This window comes from Cannabis sativa, chromosome X (assembly GCF_029168945.1).
Source record: "Cannabis sativa cultivar Pink pepper isolate KNU-18-1 chromosome X, ASM2916894v1, whole genome shotgun sequence".
Lineage (NCBI taxonomy): Eukaryota > Viridiplantae > Streptophyta > Magnoliopsida > Rosales > Cannabaceae > Cannabis > Cannabis sativa.
The window spans coordinates 28,874,876-28,894,576 of NC_083610.1; positions in this window are offsets into that span (position 1 = coordinate 28,874,876).

The following is a 19,701-nucleotide window of genomic DNA, read 5'->3' on the forward strand; positions in this document are numbered from 1 at the left end:
AGTTTTGGTACGAGTCTGCGTCTGGGTCAAGGTCTAGGTCTGGGTTTGGGTCTGGTCCCAGTTTTCAGTCCGTGTCTGTGTCCTGGTCTTGGTTTGGGTCTGGGTCTGGGTCTATGTTCGAGTTCTGGTACAGGAATGGGTTCTGGTCAAGGTCTTAGGTCACGGGTCCTAGGTCCCAGGTCCTGGCACAAATCTGGGTCCGCGTTCGGGCCTGGGTCCTGGTATTGATCCTAGTCTGGGTCCGGGTCTGTGTTCGGTTTCGTGTCTTGGTCTGGTTTTGGATCGAGGTCCAATTCCTGTTCCAAGGTCCTTATTCTAGTTCTTGTTCCTATTTCGGGTCTCGGGGTCCGGTTTGGGTTTGGGTCCTAGTCTAGAAATTGTTCCAGGTTCGGGTCTTGGTACGATTGCAAGATCTAGACACCAACTACGGGTCAGGTCCAAGGCCCACGTTGTGGGTCAAGATCCGAATCCCATTCTTGGGTCCCGGTCTCATTTCCATTCGGATCCTGGGTCCCAGTCTATGTCCGTGTCCGGGTCTGGGACCGAGATCGGGGTTGGGTCTTTGGTCTCAGTCCTAGTCCTGAGTCTTGATTCTGGTTCTAATTTTGAGTTTGGATCCCCAATCTAGGTCTCGGTCCTGGGTGCAGGTCTGAGTCTCCCATCCCGGTCTGGGTCCTGGGTTCGGGTCTAGCTCCAAGTCTGTGTCTCGGTTCGAGTTCGTGTCCCGAGTCCCGATCTGAGTTTTGATTCAGATGCGCGTCCTGATCTAGGTCTGCGTCCCAATCCGGGTCTGGGTCTGGGTCCTAGTCAAATTTTAGTTCCCGGATTCAAACCCGCATCGGGACTCGGACCCTGGTCTGGGGTACAGGTCTGGGTCTGGGCCGGGGTCTTGGTCCGACTCCGAGTCTGGTTTTGAGTCCGTATATGGGTCCTAGATCCAAACACTGACTACGGGTCAGGTCCAAGCCCTGGGTCTAGATCTGGATCACAGTCTCGAGTCCTAGTCTAGTTCCACTTGGGGTCCCAGGTTTCGGTCTGGGTCCTAGGTCAAGGTCCGGGTCCAAGTTCATATCCTGGGTCTCAGTCCCAGTTCTGAATCCCGTGTCCAGAGTCTAGGTCTGAGTCCTAGGTCTCGGTCCGAGTCCAGGACCCAATCGGGGTTCAAGTCTTGGTCCGAGTCTAGATTCAGGTTCCGATCTCGGTCTGGGTCCAGATCAGGGTTCGAGTCTAGTTCCAAGTTCAGGTCCAAGTCCCAAGTTTTGATCTGGGTCTGGGTTCTGAGGCCCAAGTCTAGGTCCCCCATCCATGTCTAGGTCATAGGTCCCGGTCTGGGTCCATGTTCGTGTTTGGGTCCTAGTCCCAGTTTCAATTTCCATTCAGTGTTTGGGTTCAGGTTTGGGTTGAGTTTGGGTCGAGATCTGAGTCCTGGTCTAAGTTTGGGTCGGGGTCTGAGTCTAGGTACAAATCCCGGTGTGGGTTTGTGTTCGGGTCCAGGTCTGGGTTTGGGTCCCAGGTGCGGGTCTAGATCTGGTTCTGGGTCAGGGTCTCTGTCCAGATCTAGGTCCCAAGTTTGGATCTCGGTCTGGGCTTAAGTCCAGGTTTGTATTCGGATACCTATCTAGGTCAAAGTTTGGGTTTGGGATCGTGTCCCAAATCTAGGTCCAGGTCATGGGACCCAGTTCTGAGTTTGGCTTCCAGACCGAGACTAGTGTTCGGTTACTAGGTCCCGAACCCACTCGTGTCCCGAGTCGGGTTCCATGTTGGGTTCTTAGTTCGGGTCCGTGTTCGGCACCGGTCGAGGTATGGGTTGGGATCCGGTTCGGCCTGGGTCCGGGTTGGAGTCCGAGTCCCGGTCCTACGGTTTTAGGTATAGGTTTGGTTACGGTTTGAGGTCCAAGTCCAGGTCTAAGTCCTTGTTCCGGTCCCATTCCCGGTCTCGATCTACTTGTGGTTTCAATTCCAATTTTGGGTCACAGGGTACGGGTTCGGGTCCATGTTTGTGTCTAGGATTGGGTTTGGGTCCGGGTCTGAGTTTGGTTCCTGCTCTGGGTTCGGGTCCGGGGTTGGGTCCTAGATCCAAACACCGACTACGGGTTCGGTCCAAGCCCCGTGTCGGCATCTAGATCCCGATCTTGGGTCTCGGGCTGCGGTTCCATTTCGGTGCCGGTCACGAGCCGTGTCCTATGTTCAAGTTCGGGTCCGGGGCTCCGGCTCTTGGGTCCCGGTCCTAGTTCCGTTGCCTAGGTCTCTATCCCGATTCTGGGTCCACGTCTCGGTTCTTGTCAGGCTTTGGGTCCTAATTGCGGTTTGGGTTTTGGTCTCATTATGTGTATTTTTTTGGGTTTGGGTCCTGGTCCTAGTCCTATTCCGGTTCGAATTCTAATTGTGATTCCAAGTTCGAGTTTGGGTTCGAGTTCGGGTTGGGGTTCGAGTTCTGGTCGGGGTTTGAGTCCTGGTCCGAGTTTGGGTTCGAGTTCGGATCTCGGTCTAGGTCCGGATCGGGCTCCGGGTGTGGGTTAGGGTCCTTGGTCTGGGTCCAGGTTTAGGTCCAGGTCCCAGGTTTCGATCTCGAACTGAGTTAGGGTTTAGTTCCTGGTCTACGTCCTGGGTTTCGATCACAATTTGGGTTCGTGTTCGGGTCTGGGAGCAGGTCCAGGTTTGGGTCTGATTCTGGGTCTGGGTCTGAGTTCGGGTCCTGAATTCAGGTTCGATTTTTAATTCGAGTCCAGGTTCGGGTTTTCTCCTGGTATGGGTTCGTGTCCAGGTTCCTATACTGGTTTGGGTCCGGGGAAGGTTTCGGGTCTAGGTCTAGGTCTGACTTCAGATTCCTGGGTCTAGGTCAGGTTCTAGTTTAGGTTTGAGTCCCGGTTTAGATCTAGGTCTGGTTCCGGGGCCTAGGTCCTTGGTCTAGGTCCCCCATCCAAGTCTAGTTCCTAGCTCCTGGTCTAGGTCCAGGTTCGTGTTCGGGTCTCGAGTCTTTGTTTTAGTCCAGGTCCTAGTTCGGGTTCGGGTCCAGGTCTCGGTCCTAGCCTTGGTCTGGGTCCTTATCAGGGTCCAGATCCTGGTCTGGGTCGCGGGTCTCACGTCCAGGGGAGGTTTTAGGACAAGGTCAAGTCGAGGTCCTAGTAAGGGTCCCGATCTAGGTTCCTGTCCCAGGTCTCAGGTCCCAGTCCTAGTCAAGGTCTCGGTCCCGGTTTTGGTCTAAGTTTGGGTTATGTTTTGGGTTCGATTCGGTCTCGAGTCCGGTCCTAGTCACAGTTCTAGTTTTGATTTTAGTTTTGGGTTTTGTTCCAGGTCCGGGTCTAGGTCTAAGTTGGGGTCAGGGTCCGAGTCTCAGTCCTAGTCCGGGTACGGGTTTTTCGGATCCCTTTCTAGGTCCAAGTCTGACTCCGGATCTAGGTTCGGGTATTGGGTCTGGTCCTGTGTTTGGGTCCGGTATGCGTCTGGGTCCGGGTTTGAGTTCGTGTCCATGTCTAGGTCCAAATCCCAATTTAGGTCAGGTGCTTAATTTGGGTCCGGGATCGAGTCCCGAGTTTGGGTTTAGGTTCTAGTCTAAGTCCTATTTTGGGTTCGGATCGGGTCCAAGCACGAGTTTCGGGCCGGGTTCGGTCTAGTTCTGGGTCCCAGTCCAGGTGTGGGTCCTGGTCACGTTCCCGGTCCTGTACCAGGGTCCTAGTCATGTTCTTGTTCATGTTTCAGTTTCGGGTCCAGTGTCCGGGTCTAGGTCCGTGTCCTGGGCCGGCTTCGGTCCTAATGCGGTTACAGTTTTGGGTCTGTGTCCAGGTCTTGTTCCTAGGTCCCGATCTGCTTCTAGTTTCGGTTCCAGTTTTATGTCACGGGGTACGGGTTCGACTCGAGTTTGGGTCCGAGTCTGGGTTAAGACATTATTTGGGTCTGGAGCTAGGTTCAGGTCTGAGTTTCGGTCTCGTTTAGGGTCCAAGGGTGGGTCCAGTTTCGGGTTCGATTCTGGGTCCAGGTCCCGGTCCCGTTCCAAGATCCCTGTCCGACATACCAAGTTTCGGTTTTGGTTCCCGAGTGTGGGTTTGGGTCTTGGTATGCGTCCGGTCCGTGCATGAGTTCGAGTGTGGGTTTATGTTCTTGTCTAAGTCCTAGATCCTAATACCGAGCTACGGTCCGGTCCAAGCATCGAGTCCTGGATCTTAAGTCCCGAGGTGGGTCCTAGGTCCAGGTTTGTGTCTGGGGTTGAGTCCCGGATCACGATCCAAGTTCTGACGCCCAAGTTCTGGTCCTAGTTCAGGGGCCCAATTTCCAGGTCTGGGTCCCCCCTCGATGTTCGGGTCCTAGGTCCCGGTTCGAGTCCAAGTTCGTGTTTCGGTTTGGGTTCGGTCCGGTCCAAGTCCAGTCCTGGTTAGGGTTCGAGTTTGAGTTCAGGTTCCAGCCCCAGTTCTGGGTCTAGGTCCAGGTCTCGGTCTGGGTCTAGGTCCCAGTCTTGGTTTAGGTCCCAAGTCACAAGTCCCGGCCTGGGTCCAAGTCCCGGTATGGGTTCTTGTCTCAGTATGGGTTTAGGTTTGGGTCCTGCTACTGTCTCATGTCTGGGTTCTAGTCCAGACCTGGTCTTATTCCAATTCTGGGTCTGAGATCGGGTTTGGATCCCGGTCTGAGTCTTAGTCTTGGTCTGGATCCCGGTCTGGGTCTGGGTCAAGGTATAGGTACAAATCCAGGTTAGAGTCCTAGTTTCAAACAATGACTACGGGTTAGGTCAAAGCCTTAGTTCCAAATTCGGATCTCAGTCTTGGATCTCGGTCTTGTTCCAGTCCCAATCCCGGTCTTCACCGGGTCCTTAATTTGGGTTCGGGTCTGGGTTCCGGTTTGTGTCCCTGTAGTCAGGTCCTCAGTTTGTGGTCCAAGGTCAGGTCCCGTGTCTCGAGTCTAGGGTCATGTTTTGGGTCTCCGTCCCGGTTTTAAGGCCTAGTTTCAGGTCCAAGTGCCTTATCTAGGTCTTGATCCTTGGTCCAGATGTGGGTCCAGGTTCGCGTTTGGGGCCCAGGTCCCCCATCTAGGTCTGGATCCTAGGTCCAGGTCAAGGTCCAAGTTTGGCTCCCAAGTTTGGGTCCGAGTCTAGGTCCCAGTATGGGTTCAAGTTTGATTCTGGGTCCGGTCTCGATTCGAGTCCAAGTCCCTATTCAGTCCGGCCTGGGACACGACAAGGTCCCACTCAAGGTCTAGATCTGAGACCAGGTTCTGGTCTCAGTTCGGTCCGAGTTAAGGTTCTAAGTTTGGTCTAGGTTTGGGTTTGGATCCGGGTCTGGGTCTGGGTCTTGGGTTCCAATCTCGGTATTGGTATTGGTCTAGGCTCGTGTCCAGGTTAGGGTTTAGGGTTTAGGGTTTTGGGTTTAGTATTTAGGGATTTAGGGTTTAGGATTTAGGGCTTAGGTCTTAGGGGTAACTGTAAAGAGTTTAGGGTTTAGGGTTTAAGGTTTCGGGTTTAGGGTTTTAATGGTGCGCTTCCAGCCTTCGGCCCAATTTCGGGTCACAAGGTACGATTTAAGGTTTGGGTGTGGGTGTTGGTCCGAGACCTGGTTTGGGTCTAGGTCCGTGTTTTGGTTCAGTTCTGAGTCTTGGTCCCCAATCCAAACACCAACCACATGTCAAGTCTAGTTCGAGTTCTGGTATGGGTTCTGGTTTTGGTCCGTGTCTAGGTCGAGGTCCGTGTCGAATTCCCTAATTTAGACAACGACTATGGGTTGGGTCCAATGCTCGGGTCTTGGATCCTGTCCTGGGTCAAAATCTAGATCTTGGTCCAGTTCTAGCTCATGTCTTGGGTCCTGGTTCGGGTCTTAGGTCCAAGTCATGGGTCTTGGTCCCCGATTCAAGTCAAAGTGGTAGTTCTCGATCTTGGTTAGGGTCCCAGTCCGCGTGTAGGTCCCGGTCTGTGTTCAGTAATGGTCCTTGTCTCGGGTCTATGCCTATTCTTGGTCTAGGTCACGGTTCAGTTCTCAGGTCCCAGGTCTGAGTATTGGGTCCTAGGTCCCAATCCCGGTCCTGTGTCCTGGGTCCCGTCCCTGTGTCCTGGTCCTGTGTCCTGGCCTTGAGTTGTAGTCCTAGTCCGGTTTGGGTCCCGGCCCCGATCTCCGTCCGGTCTAGGTCCGGGTTTGGGTCCGAGTCCGGTTTCGGTCTGTGTCTTGGTTCGGGTCTTGGTCTAGGTCTGGGTATGAGTCTGAGTTCTTGTACGGGTCTAGGTTCTAGTCCAGGTCTCGAGTCACGGGTCCTAAGTCACAAGTCTTAGCGCAAGTCTGGGTCCGGGTTTGGGCCTGGGTCCTGGTATTGATCCCGTTCTAGGTCTGGGTCTGTGTTCGATTCTGCGTCTAGATCCAATTTTGGGTCCAGTCCAATTCTTATTCCAGGGTCCTGATTCTGGTTCTTGTTCCGATTTCGGGTCTCGGGTCCGAGTCAGGGTTTAGGTCCTGGTTTGGAAATGGTTCCAAGTTCGGGTCTAGATATGATTCCATGATCCAGACACCGAATACGGGTTGGTTCCGAGCCCCGGGTTGTTGGTCAAAATTCAGATCCCAATCTTGTGTCCCTGTCTCATTTCAATTCGGATCTTAGGTCCTTGTACCGTGTCCGTGTCTTGGTCCGGGTCTGGGATAGAGACCGGGTCAGGTCTTGGGTCCCAGTCCCTGTCCCGGGGTCCTAATTGTTGTTCTAATTTTGAGTTTTGGTCCCCAATCTAGGTCTTGGTCCTAGGTCTAGGTTTGAGCCTCCAATCCCAGTCTGGGTCAAGGTCCAAGTCTGTGTCTCCGTTCGCGTTCGTGTCCCGAGTCCTGATCCGAGTTTTGATTAAAGTCCGCGTCCCAATCCGGGTTTGGGTCTGGGTCTTAGTCAGATTCCAGTTGTCGAACTCAAACCCAGTCTCGGACTCGGACCCAAGTTTGGGGTACGGGTCTGGGTCTGGGTCCGAGTCCGGGTTTGGGTTTGAGTCCGGTATGGGTCCTAGAACCAAACACGTACTACGGGTCAGGTCCAAGCCCCGAGTGTTGATGTGGATCACGGTCTCGGGTCCCGCCTAGTTCCACTTCGGGTCCCAGGTCTTGGTCCGGCTTTGGGGTCGGATTCTGGGTCTCAGTCCCAGTTCTAATGCCCGTGTCCTAGGTCCAAGTCCCCAATCCAGGTTCGAGTCCTAGGTCCCGGTCTGAGTCCAGGATCCAATCGGGGTTCAAGTCCTTGTCCGAGCCTGGGTCAGAGTTTCGATCTTGGCTTGGGTCTAGATCTCGGTTTGAGTCCAGCTCCAAGTATGGGTCCGAGTCCTGAGTTCCGATCTAGGTCGGGGTTCCAAGGCACAAGTCAATGTCTGAGTCCTAGGTCTTGGTCTGGGTCCATGTTCGGGTTTGGGTCCTAGTCCTAGTTTCGATTTCGATTTAGTGTATGGGTTCGGGTTTGGGTCTTAGTCTAGGTCGAGGTCTAAGTCCTGGTCCCAGTTTGGGTCTGGGTTTGGGTCCAGGTCCGAGTTCGTGTCCCAAGTGCGGGTCCACGTCTGGATCTGAGTCACGGTCGCAGTCTGGATTTAGGTCCCGAGCTCCGATCCAGGTCTGGGTCTTGGTCTGGGTCTAAGTTTGAGTCTAGGTTCGTATCCAGATCCCTATCTAGGTCTGAGTCTGGGTCTAGGATCGGGTCCTAGGTCTAGGTCTGGGTCCGGGTCTCGGTCCCGGTCTGGGTACACGATCGTGTACAGGTTAGGGTCCAAGTGTCTCGGTGCGTGTTCGGTACTGGTCCTTGTCTCGCGTCTTGGCCAAGTCTGGGTCTGGGTCACGGTTAGGTTCTATGTCCTGCATCCCGTTCTGTGTCCGTGTTTGGGTTCGGGTCTGGGATCGAGATCGGGGTCAGGTCTTGGGTCCCAGTCCTAGTCCTTGGTTCCGATTCTGGCTCTAATTTTGAGTTTGGGTCCCCAATCTAGGTCTGGTTCCTAATTCTAGGTCTGAGTCTCCTATCCCAGTCTGGGTCCTTGGTCCAGGTTTCGGTCCAAGTCCGTGTCGGGGTTCAAGTTCGTGTCCCGAGTCCGATAAGGGTTTTGATTCGGGTCCGCGTCCTACCCGGCTCGGGTCTAGGTCCTAGTCAGATTCCAGTTCCTGGACTCAAATCCAAACTCGGACTCGGACCCAAGTTTGGGGTACGGGTCTACGATCAGGTCAATTTCCCAAATGGCAAAAGGCCAAGGACTTTGCATCTGAGTTAACTCGTTGGGCGGAGCTCGAGGTATCTTTGAAAATCTTTGTTATTTATCACATTTTTTAACGTAGGCGTTTGAATCTTCGTTCATTTTCGGCTAGAAATAACCTTACCTTAGAATTTTCTTAGATAAACTCTGCCCGGTGGTGTGGTTTCCACAAAATCCATCGCGCACTTCAGACAAAATTCGTGCAACTTCTTCTTAGGTAACACATCTAAACAATGGCATGGAGAATCGTCGTCTGTACATAATTCCCTCTACTATGATGTACTGTGCAGCCTTCCCTCTCATCTTTTGAGATTCATTTCGATTATCTGGGAGTTCCCCAGTGTTGAGGTAGGGTTCTATTGGCGTCATCCAGTTTGGGGAAGTATCAATCATTTCAATCTCTTCTATGCCAATGATGCTAGGTTCTTCAAGGAAGTGTAAAGAGTATAGGATTTAGGGTTTAAGGTTTAGGGTTTAGAGTTTAAGGGTCCAATTCTAGTTCTTGCTCCAATTTTCGGTTATAGGGTAAGATTTATGGTTTCGGTGTGGGTCTGGGTAAGAGTCTGATGTCTCGGCTCTAGGTTCGTGTTTGGGTTCGTAACCGAGTCTCGGCCCCAAATCCAAACACCAACCACATGTCGAGTCTAGTTTGAGTTTTGGTTCGGGTTCGGGTTCTAGTCTGGGTTTGGGTCCAGGTTGAGGTCCGATTCCTAGATTTAGACACCGACTATGGGTCGGGTCCAAGCCTCGTGTCTTGGGTCCTAGGTCCTGGGTCCAAATCTAGATCCTGGTCCAAGTCAAGGTCTGGGTCCTTTGTCTGGGTCCTAGTTCTGGTCTCGGAGTCCGTGTTTGGGTCTAAGTTTGGGTCTTGGGTCCTGAGTCATGGGTCAAGGTCCCCGATTAAGGTCAGGGTCCTAGGTCCCAGTCTTGGTTATCATCCTAGTCTGAGTGCAGGTCCCAGTCCTTGTTCGGTACTTGTCCTTGTCTCAAGTCCGAGTATTGTGTCCCGTATCCTGGGCCTCGGTCCGGGGTCCTGGGCCCTGGGCCCTGGGTCCTCGGGGTCCTAGCCCCAGTCCATGTTCAGGTCTCGGTCGTTGTCCTGGTCTGGGTCCCAGTCTTGATCTCGGTCCTGCTCCAAGTCTCGTGTTCCAGTCCGTGTTCGTGTACGAGTCCGGGTTTGGGTCTGGGTCCCAGTTTCAGTCCGTTTTAGGGTCTGGGTCTTGGTCTCGATCAGGGTCTGGGTTCTTTTATGGGTCTGGGTTCTTGTCAACGTCTCAGGTCATGGGTCCTGGGTTCTGGGTTCTTGGTCGCAGGTCCTAACACAAGTATGGGTCCAGCTATCGATCCCAGTTGGGGTTCGGGTCTGTGTTCGGTTCTGCGTCTAGATCCGTTTTTGGGTCAACGTCCTGGGTTCGAGTCTAGGTCCAAGTCCGTGTCTCGGTTCGACTTCGTGTCCCGAGTCCCGATCTGAGTTTTGATTCAGATGCGCGTCCTGATCCGGGTCCGTGTCTCGATCCGGGTCTGGGTCTGGGTCCTAGTCAGATTCTAGTTCCCAGATTCAAACCCGGACTCGGACTCGGACCCTGGTTTGGGGTACGGGTCTGGGTCCGGGGCCGTGGTCTTGTCCGACTCCGGTCCGGGTTTGAGTCCGGATATGGGTCCTACATCCAAACATTGACTACAGGTCAGGTCCAAGCCCTGGGTCTAGATCTGGATCACAGTCTCGAGTCCTAGTCTAGTTCCACTTGGGGTCCTGTGTCTCGGTATGGGTCCTAGTTCAAGGTCCGGGTCAAAGTTCATATCCTGGGTCTCAGTCCAAGTTCTGATGCCTGTATCCCGGGTCTAGGTCTGAGTCCTAGGTCTCGGTCCGAGTCCAGGACCCAATCGGGGTTGAAGTCTTGGTCCGAGTCTAGATTCAGGTTCCGATCTCGGTATGGGTCCAGATCAGGGTTCGAGTCTAGTTCCAAGTTCAGGTCCAAGTCCCAAGTTTTGATCTGGGTCTGGGTTCCGAGGCCCAGGTCTAGGTCCCCCATCCATGTCTGGGTCATAGGTCCCGGTCTGGGTCCATGTTCGGGTTTGGGTCCTAGTCCCGCTTCAATTTCCATTCAGTGTTTGGGTTCGGGTTTGGGTCTGAGTTTGGGTCGAGGTCTGAGTCCTGGTCTAAGTTTGGGTCGGGGTCTGAGTCTAAGTATAAATCCCGGTGTGGGTCTGTGTTCGGGTTCAGGTCTGGGTTTGGGTCTCAGGTGCGGGTCTTGGTGTGGTTCTAGGACAGGGTCTCTGTCCGAATCTAGGTCTCGAGTTTTGATCTCGGTCTGGGTTTGAGTCCAGGTTTGTATTCGGATATCTAGGTCAAAGTTTGGGTTTGGGATCGTTTCCAGAATCTAGGTCCATGTCCGGGTTCGCGTCTCGGTCCCGGTCTGGGTACACGACCGTGTCTGGGCTCGAGTTCAGTTCTCGGTTTGGGTTTGGGGCTAGGTCTGAGTTCGTTTCTAGGAATGGGTCTACGTCCTCGTCACGATCCTAGTCTTGTTCAAGGGTCCTGGTCTGGCGGTTCTTGTTCAGGTTCTAGTTTCGGGTCTCAGGTTCTGCATCGAGTCGAGGTATGGGTTGGGATCCAGGTTCGGGCCTAGGTCTGGGTTGGATTTCGGGTCTTGGTCCGGTTACGGTTTTAGGTCTAGGTCTAGGTCTAGGTTTTGTTACGGTTCGAGTTCCAAGTCCAGGTCCAGGTCCTTGTTCCGGTCCCGTTCCCGGGTCTCGATCTAGAGCCAGGGCTTGGATCGAACCCATAGTCGGTGTATGGATTTGGGACACAACCCCGGACCCGAACCCAGACTAGCACCCGAACCAAAACTCAAACCAGAACCCAATCAAAGACCCAAACCTGGACCCGAAGCCGTACCTTGTGACCCGAAATTGGAACCGAAATCAGAAGTTGACCTTGACCAAGAAATGGGACCAGAACCAGGACTTGGACCTAGAGCTGTAAACGAACCTACACCTAGACCCAAAACTATAACCAGACCAAGACCAAGACTCAAACTTACACCTAGACCCAAACCGCGACCCGAACTCGGATCCCCACCCAGACTTGGACTCGAGACTTGAACCCAGACCCAAATTATGGGGAACCCAGAGCTGGGAATCGGGCCCACAAACTAGGACCAGAACTTGGGCCTCAGATCTTGGATCGGGATCCGGGACTCGACCCCAGACCAAAACCTGGACTAAGGACCCACCTCGGGACCTGGGATTCGGACTCGATGCTTGGACCCGACCCGTAGTCAGTGTCTGGATCTAAGACTTAGACCAGAACCCAAACCCAAACTCGAACTCAAACTAGGACCCAGACACATACAAAGACCCAGGCCCACACACGGGAACCAAAACCGAAACTTGAACTGGAACTAGACCGGGATCTTAGAACGGTACCGGGACCTAAACCCGAACCCGAACTCGAAACTAGACCCAGCCTCAGACCCTAACCGAGACCAAAACTCAGACCTGAACCTCGCCCCGGACCCAAATCAGGACCCGAACCTGGACTCGAACCAAAACTTGACCTGAACCTGTACCCCGTTACTTGAAACTGGAACCGAAACTAGAAGCGGATCGGGACCCATGAATAGGACCAGGACCAGGACTTGGACTTAGTCCCAAAACTGTAACCGGACCTGGACCCAGATTCGGACATAGACCCACCCTGGGATTGGGTCCAAAACCTGAACCTAAACCTAAACCGGGACTTGGGACCCGAACCCAAACCTGAACTCAGACTCGAACATTGAACAGGACTCGGGACCCAGAATTAGGATGGAGACCCAAAACTGGACCCCAGTCTCGGTCCCACACCTAGACCCATACCCAGAGCGGGACTTGGGGCATGAATTGAAACTCAACTACGACCCGTGATTAGGATCCAAATCTTGTCCAAGGATCCGAGAACCGGGGCTTGGACAAGACCCATAGTCGATGTCTTGATCTCGGACTCGGACAAAGACTCGAAGCTGGACCAATACCTGGACCTTGGACTCAGACCTTGGACCCGAAACAAAAACTTGAATCAGAATGTGACCAGGACCCTGGAACAGGACCGGGAATGTGACCAGTACCTGGACCTGGGCGGGGACCCGAATTACACCAGAACCCAACCCCAGAACTCGGCCTCAGACCTAGTCCTCGACCCAGTCCCGAACCTAGACTAGGACTGAGACTTGAGCCCAAAATCGGGACTCGATCCCGAAATCAAACAAAGCCCCTAACCTAAATTGGGATTCGGACCTGGACATGGACACGAACCCAGACCCAAACCTGAATACCGACCCTGACCCAGACCGGGATCAAAACACTGGACCTGGACACGGACCCAGACGTAGACCCAGACATGAACCTGGGACCCAGACCCAAGAATCGAACCTGGACCCCGACTGGGATCTGAAAAACCCGTACCCAAACTCGGAGGAAGACTCATTACCCGACCCCAACCTAGATCCATGCCCAGACCCGGAACCAAACCCAGACCCGGAATCATAATTGGAACTATGACTAGGACCCAAACTTGAGACCAGAATCGAACCCAAACCATAAGCCAAACTCAGACCAGAACCTGGACCGAGGCCTTGACTAGGACTGGGACCTGAGACTAAGGACCTGAACCTCGACCGAGACCCGGACCGGGACCTAGACCTGACCAGGTCCTAAACCCTCGCAAGGACCTGAGACCCGTGACCCAAACCAGGATCAAGACCCTAACAAGGACCCAAACCTGAACCCGGACCAAGACAGGGATCGAGACCTGGACCTGAACTTAGACCGAGACCTAGAATAAAACCAAGACTCGGGACCTGAACTCGAACCTCGACCTAGACCAGGACCTAGGAACCGGACTTGGATGGGGGACCTACACTAGGGACCTTGTCCCGGAACTAGGGATGCACATTTTCCCCATGGGGATGGGGCCCCGCGGGGACCCGCCCCTAATGGGGCGGGGATTCCCCATCTAAATGGGGAACGGGGCGGGGCGGGGATCAAATTTTGTCCCCGAATGTTAAACGGGGCGAGAACGGGGATGACACTCCCCCCCCCCCGACGGGGACCCGTTTAATTTATTAATTATTTTTTTATTAATATTTTATATTTAATATATGCGTTTGTATTTTTTTAGTATATTAATATCATTTTTACAATTTTTGAAGTTGTGTCTTTGTATAATAATTACTATATTGAATAGTAAATAATATGTTATATTTTATCTTTCATGTAATTTAATAATTTTAGACATTTAAATTTTTAAAATAAACTTTATTTTTACAATAGGGGATTCCCCGCCCCGTCCCCGATGGGGAATAAGCGGGGATGGGGCGGGGATGGGGATTAAAATCCTTAACGGGGATGGGGATGGGAAGAGCACTCCCCGCTAATTCCCCGCCCCGTGTGCATCCCTACCCAGAACCTAGACTAAGATCTAAATCTGGGACTCAAACCTGAACCAGGACCTGACCTAGACCCACGAATCTGAATTGGACCAAGACCCAGACCCGAAACCTGCCCCCGACCCAAGCTAGGACAGGAACCTGGACACGAACCCATATCAGGACAAAACCCGAACTAGGAACCGAACCAAAAATCAATCCCGAACCTGGGACCCAGACCCAAACCTTGGCCTGCAGCTGGACCCGAACTCGAACCCAAACTGGGATTGGATCCCACGACATAGACCTAGAACTAAACCCCGACTCAGATCGAGATCGAAACTTGGGACTCAGAGTCGAACCTAGAACTAGACCCAGGGCCCTAACCACAACTCGGAGTCCGATTCTGACCTAGACCGAGATCTAGACTTGAACCCAAACTCAGACCAGGACTCGATCCTTGACCCGAACTCAAACCCTAACCCAAACTCGAACTTGGAATCGCAACTAGAACTGAACCGAACTAGGACTAGGACCAAGACCAGGACCAAGACCCAGACTCGAACCCGAACCCAAATAAAAAACTGGGCCGAGATCCAAACTCGAACCGCGACTAGGACCCAAACCCGAACTTACACCTGGACACAAACCTTGACTAGAATTGGGACCTGGAACCAGAATCGGGATTGGGTCCTGGGCAACGTAACTAGGTCTGGGACCCAAGACTTGACGCCAGACCCGGACTTGAACCTAGGACCCAGCTCATGTCCCGACACCAAAAATGGACCTAGACCAGCACGCGAGATCAGGGTCCAGATCTGGACCCGGGGCTTGGACCAAACCCGTAGTCGGTGTCTAGGTTTGGGACCAAGCCCCAAACCCGAACCCAGACCAAGATGCAAACCTGAACCCAGACCCGAACTCATTACCAAACCCAAACCTTGATCCAAAGCCATACCCTGTGACCTGAAACTGGAACAAAAATCGGAAGTAGACCGAGACTGGGAACGGGACCGGAACCAGGACTTGGACCTAGACCTAAACCCGAAATTGTAACCGGACCAGGACCCAGTTTCGCACCCAGACCTAGATCCGAACTGGGACCCGGACCTGAATCCTAATCAAGACCTAGACTCGGTGCCGAACCTTGACCCAAACATGGAACCAGACTTGGGACACAGAATTTTTGGCAGAGACCTAGAGGTGCACCCTAGTCACACTCCCGAACCCAAACTTAGACATGGGACCCAAGACCTGAACCAGAACCAGAACCGGACCGAGACACGTGATAGGGATCTAGATCTGGGACTCAAACCAGGACCCGAACCCAGACTAGGACCAAAACTCGGACCCTAACCCAGACCCGAGACTTGAAACTGGAACCTGAACAAGAACTTCGAGACGAGGATACTCGAACAAGACTAGGACCGTGATTAAGACCCAAACCTAGACCTAGAACCAAACTCGGAACTCTGGCCCATGCACGATCATATACACAGACCGGGAACAAGACCCGGACCCAAACCTGGACCCAGACCTAGACCTAGGACCCGATCCAAGACCCAGGCGCGGACCTAGATAGGGATCCAGATACGAACCTGGAGTCGAACCCAGACTCAGACCCACATCGGGATCAAAATTCGAGACCTAGATCTGGACTGAGACCCTGACCCAGACCCAGACTTGGACCCACACCCGGGATCCAAACTCAAACTTGGACCCGAACGCAGACCCAAACCAGGATCCGAACCTGGACCCAAACCCGGACCCAAACTCGGACCAGGACTTCGACCAAAACCCAGACCCGGACCATAACCCAAACCTAGACACTGAATCGAAATCAAAATTGGGACTAGGACCCAAACCCGAACATGGACCCAAATCGGGACCTAGGACCCGGACCTGGATTGGGGACTTCGACATGGGCCTCAGATCTGAGACCCAGATCAGAACTCAAAACTCGAGACTCGGACCCGAACCTAGACCTAGACTCAAACCTAGATGCGGACCCAGACCTAGATCAGATCCTGAACCCAAACTCGGAGCAAGACTTGAACCCCGACTTGGTCCTGGACTCAGATCGAGACCTAGGACTCGGACTTGGATGGGGGACTTGGACCCGGGACACGGGCATGACAACTAGGATTGAGACCCACGACCCCACCCAGACCCGGACCCTGACCTAGGACCCGGACCGAGACCTGGCGTAAAGTGGAACTAGATAGGGACCAGAGACCGTGACCCAAATCTGGACCCGAGGCTTGGACCTAACCCGTAGTTAGTGTTTGGATCTGGGACCTATACCCAAACTCAAACCCAGACCCGTACTCGGACGAAGACCCTGACCCAGACCCGTACCCCAGACCTGGGTCCGAGTCCAAGTCTAGGTTTGAGTCCAGGAACCGGAATCTGACTAGGACCCAGACCCAGATCTGGACCGGGACACGAACCCGAATCAAAACTCAGATAACGACTTGGGACACAAACCCGAACTCAGACACGGACTTGGACCCAGTCCCAAATCCAAGACCCGAACCGAGATTGGTGACTAAGACCTGGACCCACGAGCCCGACAAAGATTGGGGGCCCAAACTCAACTGGGACTGTAATCCAAGACCCGACCCCGGTCTCAATCCTAGACCCAAACCCGGACACGAACACAGACCAGGATTTAGGATCCGAATCGAAATGAGACCGGGACCCAAGATTGGGATATAGATCATGACTCACAACCGTGGCCTAGACAAAACCCGTAGTCGGGGTCTAGATCTTGGAATCGTACAAAGACCCAAACCTGGAGTAATTTCTAGACTAGGACCCAAACTCAAACTCGGGCTCGCGACCCGAAATTAGAACAAGAACCGGAATGAAGACCTTGGAACAGGAATTGGACGTTGACCCAAAAACGGATATAGACGCAGAACCGATCACAGACCCGATCCCCAATTGGGATCGATAGCTGGACCCATACATGCATTAGGACCTGCGACCAAGAACCCAGAACCGAGGACCCGTGACCTGAGACCTTGACAAGAACCCAGACCCATACAAGAACACAGACCCAGACCCAGATCCAGACCAAGACCCGGACCCTAAAACGGACTGAAACCAAGACCCAAACCCAGACCCAAACCCAAACGCGGACTCGTACTGGAACCCGACACTTGGACCAGGACCGAGATCTGGACTGGGACCCAGACCAGGACAACGATCGAGACCTAAACATGGACTAGGGCTAGGACCTAGGCTGGGACTGGGACTGGGACTAAGGACCGAGACTGGGATACGGGACCCAATACTCGGACCTGAGACCTGAGAACCAAATTGTGACCCAAACCCAGACAACGCCAAGACCCGAGACAAGGACTAGTACCGAACAAGGACTGGGACCCCGCACTCGGACTAGGATGATAACCAAGACTGGGACCTAGGACCCTGACCTTAATCGGGGACCTTGACCCATGACTCAGGACCCAAGACCCAAACTTAGACCCAAACCTGGACCTGAGACCCGAACCAGGACCCAAACTAAGGACCTAGACCTTGACTTGGACCAGGATCTAGATTTGGACCCGGGACCCAGGACCCAAGACACGAGGCTTGGACTTGACCCATAGTCGGTATCTAAATATAGGAATCAGACCTCGACTTGGACCCAGACCCAGACTAGGATCCGAATCGAAACGAGACAGAGACCCAAGATTGGGATGCGGATCTTAACCCACGACCTAGGGTTGGACCCAACCCGTAGTCGGTGTCTAGATCTTGGAATCGTACAAGGACCCTAACCTAGAACCATTTCTAGACTAGGACCCAAACCCAAACTCGGACCCGAGACTCAAAATCGGAACAAGAAGTGGAATAAGGACCTTAGAACAGGAATTGGACCTGGACCTTAAACTAGCTCTAGACGCGAACCCGGACCAAGACTTGTGCCAGGACCTGTGACCCAGGACTCTAACTCGAGACCTAGACCAGTTGCCAGACCCGTATAAGAACCCAAACCCAAACCAAGACCCAGACTCAAACCAAGACTCGAACCCAAACACTAACTGAAACCTGGACCCAGACCCGGACTCATACCAAAACTCTGACTTGAAACTGGGACTCAGACTCGAACGAAGATTAGGACTGGGACCCAAACCTGGACAAAAACCGAGACCTGAACTTGGACTAGGACTAGAACCCAGACTGGGATCGCAATTGGGAACTGGAACGAGACCAGGACCCGATACTTGGACTTGGGACCTAAGAACCAAACCATGACCTAGACCCAAACTAGGCCATGACTCGAGAGAAGGACCGGTACCGAACAAGGATCGGGACCTGCACTCAGGTGGGACGCTAACCCAAACTTAGACCTAGCACCCTGATCTGAATTGGGGATCCAAACCCATGACTTAGGACCCAAGACCCAAAAGCTCGGACCTGAGACCCAAACCAGGACCCAAGACATGAGCTAGAACTAGACTAGGATTTAGATTTTGACTCTGGACAGGACCCAAGGCTCGAGGCTTGGACCCGACCCATAGTCGGTGTCTAAATCTGGGAATTGGACCTTAACCCAGACCCAGACCCGGACCAAAACCAGAACTCAAACTAGACTCGACATGTGGTTGGTATTTGGATTTGGGACCAAGACTCGGACCTGAACCTAAACACAGACCTAGACCCAGGCCAGGACTCAGACCCAGACCCACACCCGAACCTTAAATCGTACCCTTAAACCCGAAACCCTAAACCTTAAACCTAATTTTCTATTTAATTAAGTGTCATGAAAAAGAAATATTTAAGTATCATGATGAAAATCAACTTAGATATTTAATTTTTCAATTTAATTAATTGTATTAAATTCAAGAAATAAATAATTAAGTGTAAAGAAGGCTTAATTATTAATCTCTAGTTTAATACTAGGAAAAAATATACTTAAAATAAATTGTACCAAAATTAATTATTTAAATAATTAATTTCACAATGTATAATACTTTCCTATTTAATTATTAGAAATAATAAGTAGTCTAGAAATAACTATCTAGAAAATATCTTATTTGACTAAGTATCTTTTCCATAAAAATTTGAAAAAATATTTAATTTAAGTTGTTATAGAAAAAATCTAGAAGTTAAATATTTTCAAATTTAAATTTAATTAAATATCAAAAATTAAGTTGTAACCACTTAATTTGAAAAATATTCCATTTTAAGTTTAAAACTAACTTAAAAAATATCTTAAGAATCTTTAATAACTAATGCCTAGAATTCCTCAACTTAATTTTAAATTTAAATAAAATATTTAAATTTAAATTAGATAAGAAAAATCAGTTAAAGTAACTAATTTATAACTTAAATATGAATATTTAATTAAATAAGCTTCAAAAAGAATCTAGTTAGTTAAAATTCTTTATTTAATTAAATATAAGAAAAATACAAATAGCTTGTCTAGAAATAATATCTAAAACTTAGAGTGTTTTTCTTAAAATTAACTTTAAAATATTAAAATGAAAATAAATTTCATATATTTTAAAAGTTAATTATGTTGCTAATCAATTTTATTAGGTTAAACTAACTTAATTAACCTAGCACAGTTATTCAAATCAGGCAAATGGGCCTTCACAATTGGGGTAGTTCATGTGAGGGGGAGCTGGGTTCAGTATGTCGTACCCACTTCTAATGGCCCCCAACTCTCACACAAGGTCCAAAAAAGAGGAATTTAACCTTAAAATAAATAACTGTTATTAATTGAATAGGTCCAAAAACTAAATGGACCTAAATAAAATCTATCATGGTGTGACATTTTATTTAGCAACAACCTATATGCATCTATATAATAAAATAAACATATAGGCTCACACAGGCACACATTTGGATGGATCCTATCATGTTGCTAGGTCATACACAGATGAAAGAAGATTGTAAAATTTACCTGTTACAAATTATTTACTTGACCTATCGTCAATTGAACCATGGGTTAAAATCAGATCATTGGATCTGTCAACAAGTTAACCATGGAAATTTAGATCAAGCAATAATAGGTTTTATAAAACTTACACATAAGCTAAAACACATACTCCTGCAACAAGGTTAACTGGATAGTTGGATGTAGGATTTATTTAATTTTAA